Genomic DNA, 13661 nt, shown 5'->3' with positions numbered 1-13661 from the left:
TGAATGGAAACATTTCTATTAATTTGATTATTTTTGGCCATTATCAAATGTAACATTTATATAATATATATAGATAGATTCCAAAACTGGCTTCTCCATATAAATTATTATTTTTACAGCTGACATACCTGGGATATATTCTAACTGGGGCAAAGGTATGGCAAACACAATCATCTAGATCCTGGAATCTGATTCCTTAAGCAGATGTTTTAATATTTCATCTCCCTAGAGCTAAGAGGCTAAAGGATTTAGTTGAACAGTTTTGTAATTCAAAGAACATTTGTATATTACCATTCGCTAGGTTAAAACTGTATTATCTATAGAACCTAAATGGTCTCTTAAATGAAATATATGAGACTTATTGTAAGAAAGATCGTCTGTCTTAAAACTAACACATTAAATAAATATTGCTATATTCTTAAATAGCCCTATTTATAAAAGCAAAGTATAACATACTTCAGAAACAATGAGATTTCAAGTGCCTTCTCCACTCTAATTCAAAATCACCTACAATATGACATTTATGTAGAAGAAAAGATTTTAGAGAATATTTGAATCTGACATTTAGTGTAACTCAAGAGATCTATTTCGAAAGGTTTTGAGAAGAGTGAATTATATATTTGAATGTAGGAAGCATCCATTGTTTTCCTTGGAGTGTATCATCCCGTCTAAAACTAAGCCCACTTGAAGGAGAATTTCTAGAGGACCTTTGATGATAAAAAGAAGCTTTGACACACACCCAAGATTAGGTCCAAGGATTGTCTACACTTTGAAAATCTATAACAATGAGATAGAGACTTTGCTTTTATATTATTAATTTAAATCTGTATGCTTACAGAAATTTAAGGTACACTTAATGAAATAAAGTAGGTTATTTCCCGTATTTGCTATTTTTATTATTAGCATTACATCTGTGAGGATTAGCAAATATCAGAAAATTTCAAATCAAACTTGCTGAAATAAGAATCTTTGAAGTCTTATTGGTTTGTATTCCCAACCATGATGTCTAGAGGTAGGGTGGGCTCCAGAACTCACTGATGTAGCATCTTAACAACTCCCTGGGCTGCTTCTTAGCCTCCATGTGTAAAAGATGCTTAACTAGCCTCCCTCAGTGTGATAAAAATGACACCAGTAAATGTTAAGAGTAATAACCCGATGTGGCAATGTTCAGAGGAAGAAGGGAGCAACACTTTCGCGTATCTCCTCCATAAAAGTAGTGACACTGTCCCATAGCTCTCTTAACACTCTTCCTTCTACACCCACACTCGTCACCATCGTGTCAAAGATATATGCCAATCCTTAGCAGATGCATGGGTTCACCATGACTTAAGTTGGAATGAGTATCGGGGAGTCACCAACAGAGACCTCCATATAAGATTTCATTATTTTGACTGGGAATCTTAACAACAGAAACAACAGCAGAAATAAGAGGTTTATCTTCTTCTTCTTTAAGATTTTGTTTATTGATTCATGAGAGACACGGAGAGAGAGAGAGGAAGGGACACAGGCAGAGGGAGAAGCAGGCTCCCTACGGGTACCCCAATGCGGAACTTGATCCCCGGATCCAGGATCACGCCCTGAGCGGAAGGCAGACGCTCAACCACTGAGCCACCCAGGTGTCACAAGAAGTTTATCTTCATTGTGATCAAGGTCTTAAGAACCTGAGGGATCAGAGTGTGCTCTGCCTCTGTCTTAAGGGGTAAGAAAACCAAGGTGGAAAAGTAACAAAAATCAAACAAAAAAATAAAGTAAGAAAAAAAAATAAAGTAAGAGTCCACATGGTTTGCTCTAAAGAAAGCAAGCTAATAAAACACAGTGGGTCTGATGTTCAGAGAATCTGTGTAAAGGTTCTCAAGAAAGAATAAGAAGTTGATTCCTTGGCCATGTCTCTATAGAGGACCGCCAGACAGGTAACTTATAAAAAATTCTCTACTCAGGAAGCCTTCAATCTCTACTGTGGACATTTAAATAAAGGAACTACCAAAACTACACAGCAGGCTGCTCAAACTAAATAACACAGGCATATCAATAAACATATTTAGAATCTATTGCCCAATTTGAAAATGACATTTCCATATTTTATACCTTTATATTATTTTATATATACATAGTATACACACACATATACGTATATACAGAAACACACATTTACATTCTTTCATGAGATGGTTAATTTTATGTGTCAATTTGACTGGGCCACAGGGTGCCCAGATATTGGTCAAACATTGTTCTGGGTTTTTGGGTCAAGATGTTTTAGGATAAGATGAAGTTTTAAATGTGTAAACCCAGTAAAGCACATTGTTTTCCCTCATGTCGGTGGGCATCACCGTATCAATTCACAGCCTCAACAGAACAAAGAGGCTAATCCACTGTTGAATAAAAGAGAATTTTCTCCTGCCTGTTTTTCGAACTGAAACGTAAGCTCTCCCTGCATCTTGAGCTCGTGGGCCTTCTGGATGGAACCATATCAGTGTCCCTGTTCCTCAGGCCTTCAGACCTACACATTGGCCCCTGTATTTCCATTATAGTGACTCACCATGAAGATCTTGGGACTTGTCAGCCTCCATAATCACATGAGCCAATTCCTCATACTAAATCTTTTTCAGCTATCTATCTACCTACCTATCCTTCTGTCCATCTGTATCTATCTATATCTCTCTATATAATATAGAAATATAGAGGTCTATACAGATATATGTGCAAATGCAGATATGTATGTAAATACATAGATCTCCCCATGTAAATACATTCTGTTGGTTCTCTTTCCATTAGGCATAGAATCTTACGAGATAATACTCTTGGGCAGTGGAAGTATTGCCTTAACAAATTGTCACAAAAACAATGCAAAAATGTCAGACATATTTGTCTTCCTTGAATGCTAATACATTAACACAAAATGCTATTCTCTTCAGTTTGTACTCATGTAGATTTTTAGCACTCTTATTTCTAAGACTATGTGTTCAGGTTAATATGGAGGGGAGGATAAATTATTTAAGATAATTATACATAAAGCATTAAACTGAACATTTAACTTATGGTCCGTAGTAGTTCCATATTGAATTATTAACTTTATTATATTTTATATATTAAGTATATATTAACATATTAAAGGCAGCAATACATTTTTAAATTCCTACCCTGTTATAGTGATTTTTATCTCAACTCATGAAAAAATACAATATCTGTATTAAAACAATCAAACTCTTTAATAGCTGACATTATTTCACCACAACCATAGCTAACCTCTAGTAACTGTCTCTTATTGCCTGAAGTATTCCTTACATGGTATGTGATGTTTGGGAGTTAAGTCAACTTTTTACTGTTAGACATTACCTTATTTGAAGTGTGTTTGTAATACTTCCTTAGAAGTAGAATTTATGGTTCAAAGAATTTGTGTAATTTTTAATAGTTTTGACATTAGATGACAAACTGCCTTCCCAGAACATATACTGCCTTGATCACACCAGTATTATAAAACAGACTCTTTGTCATCAACTTCTGGCCAATGTTCTTAATTAACACTTTACGAATCCATTTTTGTCCTTAAAAATATTTGTTAATTTGAATTTGGTTGTTATTTCCAATTGGTACTTAAAAATGTCATCTTTTTTATACATTTTAGTCCATAGTTCTATTGAGAAATCTTCTTTTTTTTTCCTGATAGTTGAGAACATTTTATAATTTAAAGGTATCACCCTAAAAGGCATGTGTCTCCCAGAAACTTTATAGATAACCATCCATAGTTTTGTTTTTATATTTAAATCTTAAGCATCTATCTCTGCACATGCTCTTAGGTAAGCATTTAATCTCTGGTTTTCCACATAATCCCTCAGTCAATTAAAAAATGCTTGTTAATTTGGTCATTTTTTTTTTTTTTTGCCATGGCCTTGAAAAGTCCCCTTCACCATAATGTTGAAGTGTGCAGGGTTAAGAAGCAAGCGTTCTATCACTTACTGTCTGTGTGACCCCAGGAAAGCTCAGAGGTACCTGGGCTCTGTGTCATCTGTAAACCAGGGTAATAGTATATACTTGATGGGGTAGGAATTAAAGATAAGTTAATCTGTGTATGAAGAAAACTTAAAAAGAACCTAATGCATAGTTTAACACAGTAATTAACTACTGCATAGCTCTCTCTCTCTCTCTCTCTCTCTCTATATATATATATATATATATATATTCTAATATTAAATATGTTTAAATATTGGATCTTCTTCTAGAATTACTGACCCTTCCTTGACCTATCTAGAATGAAACTTTATTTTTGCTTTGCAGCATGTTCACTAAATCATAAGATCACAAATGTCATGCCATTATTATTCAAATATCTCTTCATTGTTCTTCCATAGGTAAAATTTAGCATCATTACATCAAGTTTTCAAATGAAGAGTTAGGCAAGCAAACTAATAAGCACCAAACTGGGATTAATTTTAATTACGTTAAAAGTAAAGATCCGTGTGTGAGTATCTGTTTTCAAAATTACATGTTTTCACCTAGCAACATCAAAGTCATACAATTTAAAATAGTGTTTAATTTGTTGTTCTAGAAACAAAGCTGTATTCTTATAAGGACAGAGCAATTTCAAAGGTCAAAATTATTTACAGTGTGTGAAATAAAATAATTGACCTAAATGTGAAATAGAATAATTGGTTTGTCAAATGAAAGAAAATATTTTAGTATATTTTCCGAAGTATGATGTAAGAATATAGCAAGAATACAATTTGCATATATGGAAGTTATATGTTTCCTGAGTATCACTAAAGTGGACAATTAATTGAAACACAGGCTGGCACACTGCATATCTTCCTTTTGTTAATTGGTCTTCAGAGGCTATTTGGAGATATCCAATTATCACTCCACCAAACGCCACAACAATAGCAACAATTTAAAAATAAATAAGGTCATCTTCCCTTTCTTCTAATGAGTAAGTGCTAAAAAAGTGACATAAGGAAGATAGAGCAAATATCACTGTTTTTCTATGTTTAGACCTGATTTAACAGAGATTTGTCTAAAATGGTGTAAATATGGATATATTGTCAATTTTGCCAAAGTAGAGAATTTAGTGTAGTTGTTTCTCTTTGGGACACCAACAAGAACAGTTAAACATTACAAGAGTGCACGTGTCAATTCACGCCAACTTGTTGCAGGGGGCTACCTATACTTAAAGCCACACATTATTGTTTGGAAATTTAATAAGCATAAGTATTATGTGTATCTACTCTTCTTCATTTAGTTTCTAATTATTAATGGGTTGACAATTGCAATGGATTAAATTGTTATTTATTATTAACATCTTTCAGCCCAGTGTTATAAGGCAATATGTCAAATCAGCATGCTACCTAGTTCTGTGTAAAGTACATTTGTAGAATTCTATGGTAGGCTTCAATAAGAAAATTTAGTTTCAGATGTTTACATTAGAATTTTTATGACTCAGTGGGGCACCCGTGGGGCTCAGTCAGTTAAGTGTCCAACTCTTAAACAGGGCTCATGTCATGGTCTCAGGGTTGTGATATCAAGTCGTCTGTGCTCATGTACTCAACTTGAGATGCTCTCTCTCCCTCTCTGCCCTCTCCCTGCTTGTGCATGCACTCTTTCTCTAAATAAAATAATATCTTAAAATAAAGAATTTTTACAACTCCTTCTATGAGTCCACAAAACAGAACCATATATTCATTATCTGATAGACACTGATAGCAGCAACCTACCCAATGCAGCTCTCCACAGAACCACTTGAGAATTGATGATTGCTTAACTGGGGTGAGGTACTGGGTAACTTGTTTTCACCTCCATCACCTGATACCTACCTTCATTCTGATGTCCTATCCTATGTCTCTCGATACTTCCAAATCTTTAAAGCAATGGGTACTTCAAACATTAAGTATGAGGCAAGAATAAGTTAAAACTCCAAATGCAAGGTCACATGAAAATTAATAGAAAAGTGATGAAAATGTCTGTCATCCTAAGTTTCTTTTACAGGGAGGCTTTATCCATAATTGGTAACTTGCAATTATTAGAATTATGGTGACATTTAAGCATTCAAAACCAATGTCTAAATAAATGAATATTGTATTTAAGTGGGCTTTTCTTTCCTCCTTTACCAGCTGTTCAATTATAACTGAAGCCTCATATAGAGGTCTTGTGGCTCAAAATGTTTAGTCCTCTTACTTATTCTTCAAAAAGAGCGTTACAAATTAGATGACTCAAATCATCTATAATCCCAAGTGTTTCTAACTTTGCCTTGTAATGAATCAATAATTTCTTATTAATTATGGTTTTGTTTTTCGAAATTAATTCGGTAATAAAGTTGTAACAAGCTGTGGCAGGAGGATACGTTTCCATTTTCCATATTCGTGTATTCTAGGTAATTCAGAAGCATTTGTCTCCATCTAGATAAATTAGAAGAGAAGAACAGTTTCCCATAAAAAAAGCACTCATATACTATAATCATTGAGAGCAACATTGATGAAATGCCGAAATGAAGATCCTTGCCATTGGGATGCTTTAGAAGAAATAAATGTTTAAAACTTTTTCAAGGAACAAACTATTTTTTAACTGTCTTCAAATAACATGTGTGTAAAACTAAACCACAAGACACAAAAAGATTTTTTTAAAGAAAATGGACAAATGTGCTGATGAGCATAAGTTCTATTTTCTGTATAAAACTGGACAAATTGATTTCCAGTGTCGTGCTGTTTTAAATGAAATATCGGAGAGAGTGCTCAAACACTTGCAGGGCTGGAAGTGGCTCTGTATAAAAGAAGATGATGGAATATAAGAGACATAAATGGGTAGATTGGATACAGCAAAGTGCTCCCAAAATATAGATAACACTGGCAGCACAGAAAATGAGAACTCAAGGAAAACATTTGTAAGACCTGAGTGGAGGAGGAAAAAAAAAAAAGATAAAGATAAAAGCAAGGCCTCATAACCTTGACCTGCTCAGTATAGAATATTGTGTGAATGGAAATAAAGATGCATTTTGTTGTCTTTTGGACACTATTTCCAGACACTTAATGAAAGGCTTGGGCTATCTTTTATAATTCAAAAGGAGAAAAGCACACTTTTAAGATCAAAAGCAACCTGTTTTTAGAATATATGAAAGACTCAATGGCAAGTATTACAGATACAGAAATGAAATCCTAGAGAAATATTAGTAGATACGGGCAGATATCTTAATGATGTGACAAAATTTTAATATTACATTTACATTAGGAGCCTCCCACCATATTTTCTCTAGAGATGCTGTTTCATTGAATTTTAATGGAAAAATAAAAGAAAACAAAAATAATCTCTCCCAAGGATTTCGTTTTTGGGGGTGTTTTGATTTCAGTTCATCAATTATTGATTGCCATCACACTAGGTTCCGTGTGCTTGAGCTACAGTATCTGAAATCCACTGGTTTGGGAGATGGACATGGAGAGATTTAGCACAGAATTACCATGGTGAAGGCATACCTGATGTGGGAAGGCAAGGCGATTTACTGGTTTTAAGCAGAACGTTTTTAAGATACTTGCGAGAAGTAGTTAATTGTGCAGTATTTGGCTCGGGTGGGTGTGTTAGAGCAGACAACTGATACACTGGCACATGAGTTGTAATTTGCTAGGAGGTTGGAGGTATAGTCAGAAGCAATAGCATAATCCAGAGCACAGAGGCATGAGCGCTAATAGGGTTCAGTGAGAGACACGTCTGAGACCACATGAGAAATGAGAATAGAAGGGGACATATGGTGATGATGTCTGAAAATTTCCTATTGTCTTGAATTTCTCTGATTCATGGAATGCCTAATGAATGTTTTGCAAAGCTCGTGCAGCATTTTACATTTTGATGAAGTGTAAAATAACATAATTGGAATACTAGATACTTCCCCAAATTCTCTTTAGTTTAGAGGGAATGATTTAATGGTCTTAAAGTTCCAAATGCCAAAATAGGGGCCAGATTATAAAACGAAGGAAGAAATGTTCCAGATTTACTATGCAGAGACAAGATGATATATGTATTTTTAAGTTGATCAAATTGGTATTACTAGTATGAGTAGAATACATTTAGTACCCTAGGAAATCCAACTGGGAGAGGAGATATTTTAAATATCCACTGTGTCTATGGTACCCATTTTTCTCCAAACATTTAGGGTGATTACTTCATGAAACAAAAGGCAAAGCTGAATTCTGTAGAGCATGAAAATGAGTACTGAGAAGTAGCCCTCTCTACCTGATTCTTGTTCAGAAATACATACTTTCTCCTACCATATACACACATCCTATTACAAATAGTGCTTAGTCATTATGTTATGTATCACTGTTTCTAAGTTTCATAAACACACATACATATACTGACTTATACATGCAATTTTCCAATTCATAAGAATTATCAGTTTCTCACTCTTTCACTCACCATATACTCCTTGACTGTTTTATGTCTTGGACATAGCCCTCTGGTAAACCATTATTTTTAACCTACGGGACACATTCTTCCTATGGAGAAAAATATATACTGCAATATAACTGCATATTTAAATATATACTAGATGTATTTGATTTAATTTGTGGAAGCAAAGTGGAAGGCACATGCATTATTTTTTTTTCCATGCAGAGATAAGAAAGCAACTATAGAAGAACACTATTTAAACTGTAACATGGGGAACCACAGAAGCTAACACTGAAAACAAGGACTGTGTTCAAATTATCAAGGATCCTCAATACCACGTAAAGGAAATTGTGCTTTAAACTATGGAAAAATACAAGTCATTTGAAGTCTTTAAGCTATGGCTATAACTTGATCTACTTTCCATATCATCAAAGTAATTAGATTGGATAGGCAAGAATAATGGGCAGAGAATCCAATTAGAAAAAAATGGCAGTACTCCAGATAAGAGGATATGATAACCTAATTAAGACAATAGTAATGGAATAAAACTAAAGTGTGTGTGTGTGTGTGTGTGTGTGTGTATACATATGTGTGTGTGTATATATATATATACACACTAAGCCTGGCTGGCTTAGTCAGCAGAATGTGCAACTCTTGATCTCAAGGGTTGTAAGTTTGAGTCCCACGCTGGGTGTAGAGGTTACTTAAAAATAGAATCTTAAAAAGAAACATACAAGCCACAAGATGTGGTAATGGGGATACAGAAAAGAGCCAACATCCAAACAGATATTTCTAGGTCAGAGTGAGAAGGAGTTCGTGACTAATCTATATAGGGCAGTGGAAGAGATGGAATAATGTAAAATATACTAGAGTGTCCAATCTGGGATACTGATAATACTGTTAATCATCAGTCACCCACTACCTTGCTGCTTGCATGCACACTCTCCCTATAAAATAAATAAAATAAAATAAAATAAAATAAATAATAAAATAAAATTAAAATAAAATAAAATAAAATAAAATAAATAAAATAAAATACTTAAAAATAAATAAATAAACCTTTGAATTTCAGTTCAAAGGATAATAAATGACTTGAGGTGCTGAGAATAATGTATTAAAAATGGAGAAGGAAGGAGAGACAAATGGTTTAATTTGCAGAAAACGGAAATTTTGGGTCAGAGCTCAAAGAAGAAATGAGAAGGAAATATAATTTCTTGAAGATAGCACTCATCTAAGAATATTTATAAGATAGATCAAGACAACTTAGTGGTCCACTTTTGAGAATATTTGAGTAGCATGGAAATTTAGAAGGATAACATCATTACATCATGACCAAGATATATAAAGTCTTTCGAGTACTTTATTTTGTCTTCCCAGAATACATGGTCTCAGTTGGTCTCTTTCTGTCATGCCCACACAGTGCTAAGAGTCTTTTATATTCATGGCTATTTTCACATATTAAGTTAACTAACATCGCTTCTCTAGATGTCATATAAGTTGTTATTTTACAGAAAAAGTTAGTTATTATCTCTGGAAGATTTACCATCATTCCGGAAATAGAACACAATAATCGCATAGAATATTAATGTTTCCTCTACCCATTTGGAAGGTGTTTGCAAGCAGTTTCACTTATCATTCAAATACACCTGCTGCCAAACCAGTGTCCTGCGCTAACTGATAATTCTAAGTTTCTTCGGTTTGGTTATATTGCCAGTTAGCAAAACCCATCCAATAATCTTATGAGACTTCACAGTAATATTTTGATCATATTTTACTCGAAACACTTATGATAAAATACTACTAGACACAGTTACTGTTTGTGGGATAATAAAGTGTCATTATATGTATATAATCATTCTATAACCATTGCTTGAAGACTATTGGTACACTGAAATCTACATGGATAGTTTTCTCTACACAATTAGCTAGCAGATGCTAGATTCTTTTTTTTTTTTTTCCCCTTTGGAAAGGTGATCAGCTACAAGACTAAACCAAGTCAGCTCACAGACGCTGTGTAGTTGAAGTTAATTGCTATCATTTCCACCTAGAGATGTTTAAAAGAAAAAGCAGCAAACCTAGTACTAGCTGTTAAAAACTAAATGTATTATAGTACAGCAACAGCTGCTATTTATTTTGTTTTTGCTTCACGGCAGGTATAATTAATATTGTTTTAGGCATAGATTTATAAAATTTTCTCCATGGGTAGTCCCATTAGAGAAAATGTTTGCAGTCAAATACCCACGGAGATTCTTCTAATATCTGTTAATATAGAATGTTGGGGGGGGAACCTTAATGTACCATGTAGTAAATTAATTAACAGTAGAATGACTTCAGTAATTAGGCTTCCAAAGAAACCAAAAAGTATGACAGCTGTATTAACAATGATTTTCATGAAACATTATGCCATTTCCTTCTGTATCTTCTTTCTCCAATCCAGTGGTATTCCACACATGAGAATCTCCATACGTATCATTTATCAAGCTAGGCCTGCTCTTTGTTTTAGGTGTTGGAGATGAAGGAGTAAAAGAAAAACTGACAAGGCATCTCTCCTGGAGAACACATTTTCCTGAAGGAGACAGACGAAGACAATAATAAACACACAAATACCTAGACACATGAGGGTTTTGTATAGTGCTAATTTCTGTGGAGAAGATAAACAAAGAAATTAATAGGGAGAATACAAAGGAAGACAGCCTGGGCTAGAATAAAATGAGCATCGAATATCTCATTAAGAGGTGGTGTTTTGGCAAAGGTCAGACTGACACCCAGCCAGGCATGTTAGGACCTGCTGGTGCACAATCACGTAGAATAAATACCAATTACAAAGAATCTAAGATATGAACAAGCTTGATAAATTCAAGGAAGATAAAGAAATTCAATGGGTTGAATATATGGGCTGAAGGAGTAAGACAGCAGATGAGTTGGTGAAACAAAGAGAAGATCCCATTGAGTCTTCTAGGCCTTGGTGAGGAGTTTGGATTTTATTCTAAATGCAGAACAAAGGCATTAGAACATTTGCAGTGGGGGGAGGGGTGACCTAGTAAGTTACAAAGAAAAGATAAATGTTTTTTGACATTACGTGTTGAGTAAACGGAAGTGGAGGAAGTGTAGAAGCCAACTGCTATTAGAAGCATAGTGCACGGTACAGGAGTAAAAATGAAATAGATGGAATAGATAGGTAAAGAAATAGTTGAATATATGTTTTTGTTGTTGAACAGATGATGTCTCCTGGATTAATTCTCTTTCTGTCCTCTGAATTTTAACTTTAAGAACCATCACTATTCTATTTGCTCTTCTAAATATTCCACAACAATTTATTTTGCTAACAAAAGACCAGAGAAATCATAATCCCTATTATCTAACTTGAATCCTGCCTGTTGCAATTATTACATCCATTTTCTCATTTTTTTTCCCTAATGAAAAGGGAAACAGATGTTTACCATCATCCATACATTCTTTTTATAAACTTCAAGTGTATCATTAAGCAGTCCTTAAGCCTGTGATGCCTAATTCAAATATAACCAACCAGATTGACTATTTAAGGTCAAAAGCACTGAATATGAGTTAGTGATTGATCTCAAGGACAAAAATAATCTAGCAACCATCCATTACCAAACCAAAATAATGAAAATCATTTTATGGAGGCAATTGAACCAGTAAAAAAATACCAGTAAACAATGTAGACATTTTTAAAATTTGACTAATCAAGCCATTACACTGTGTACTGGTCAATGAGAGGGGATGTCCGTGTGTTTGCTAAGTGAATTTTTAGGGTAGCTTGTTCTAGAAACAAGCTTCACTCAAAACAGTGTCTCTGGATTCACAGAGATTATGCATTCGAGGGGGATTTGGACAAGTCAGTAGGCGAGAACAGCACAGAATGGTGAGTATGCCAGATGGTGGGCAGAATGAGGATTAGGGAATCCAGGCGGTCAGAGTCTAAGGTGAGACCTGAAGGAGTGGAATTATTCAGAGCAAGAGGAGGAAGGAGGAGGACACAGAGGCGGAGGGCACAGAGCTAACAGCAGTTGGTCTGCTCACGTCTGCCAGCCATGTGGAAAATGGCCTGGAGGGGAGAAGATGGAAAAGTCAAAGACACTGATCAGGACTTTGTAGTGATAAGTTATATATCTACATAAATACTTACATCTTGTCATCCCACATGAGACCCTTTAATATTAGCTGCATATAGCAGGTGGGGAATGGGGCCCAGAGGACTCCTCTCTACATTGTGAATATAGGTCCCCCTTACGTATGTATATCCATTCTCTACATATCTATATCCCATTATATTCAATATACAGACCATTATATTCCAGATATAGAATATATGTATATTCCATTCTCATGTGTTCTTCTGCTTTATTTACAGAGGATAATCTCTACCAAAAAATGCAAGGTTTGGAGTTAGATCTGTCTGGAAGAACAAGCAAATCTGAATCTAAGGTAGGTATTTAGTACTGTTTTCTAGTGCCTTTTGTTCTTTGTCCTTTAAATCAGGTTAGTTGTACCCATTCCTCTTTCATGACTGCTCATTTCACTCACCACATATGTAATGTGTGACAAATTTAAAATCAAAGTTTCCTAGCACAGCTTTCTAATGTCATTTTCATTATTAGATACATAATCATCCATTGTTAAAATCATTTTATTGTTTGAAGTTAAAAAAAATAAACCTTCCAAATTTTATATTGATTGATAAACTGAAAATATGTATTGAATGTACTGCTCCTGGCACTTTGATATACTTGATCAAGTTAAGGACTTCATAATGGGGTGATTGCCTTAGATTATCTGGTCCAACCAATCTAATCACAAGGGCCTTATAAGTGGAACAACAAGGCAGAAAAGTGGAACAACAAGACAGAAAAAAGATGTGAGGATGGAGCTGGGACAGAATAATGAAAGAGTTCTGTCTTGGAAAATGAAGGAAGAGGGCTATGAGCCCAGGAATGTGGAAGGCCTCTATGAGCTGAAAAGGCAAGAAAATATTCATCCCCTGAGCCCTCAACAGGAAAACAGCCTTGCCAACACCTTAATTTTCATTTTCACCCAGTGAAACCTACAGTCAACCTTCTGACCTGCAGAACTATATATAAAAAATATATAATTTGCATTAGTCTAAGCCACTAAATCTGTAGTAATTTGTTACAGTAGCAAATAGAAAACTAATACAAGCATTAAAAACAGAACATGAAAAAAAAAACAGAACATGAATTACTGAATAGTAACCTTTAAGGCACACTTTAATATTAACAAAATAAATGATCCAATTATGATAGCCTTCTTTATAATTTAAA

General features: G+C 34.5%; 1 protein-coding gene across 2 annotated transcripts in view; it reads right to left on the bottom strand.

Annotated features, from left to right (window-relative positions):
- The window catches only part of CDH12 (cadherin 12), a 1036190-nt gene that overhangs the window by 917216 nt on the left and 105313 nt on the right, over positions 1–13661 (bottom strand). The gene's annotated exons all lie outside the window — the stretch shown is intronic.

Source organism: Canis lupus, chromosome 4 (assembly GCF_011100685.1).
Source record: "Canis lupus familiaris isolate Mischka breed German Shepherd chromosome 4, alternate assembly UU_Cfam_GSD_1.0, whole genome shotgun sequence".
NCBI classification, from domain to species: Eukaryota; Metazoa; Chordata; class Mammalia; order Carnivora; family Canidae; genus Canis; species Canis lupus.
This window is presented reverse-complemented; position numbering and strand designations above follow the sequence as displayed.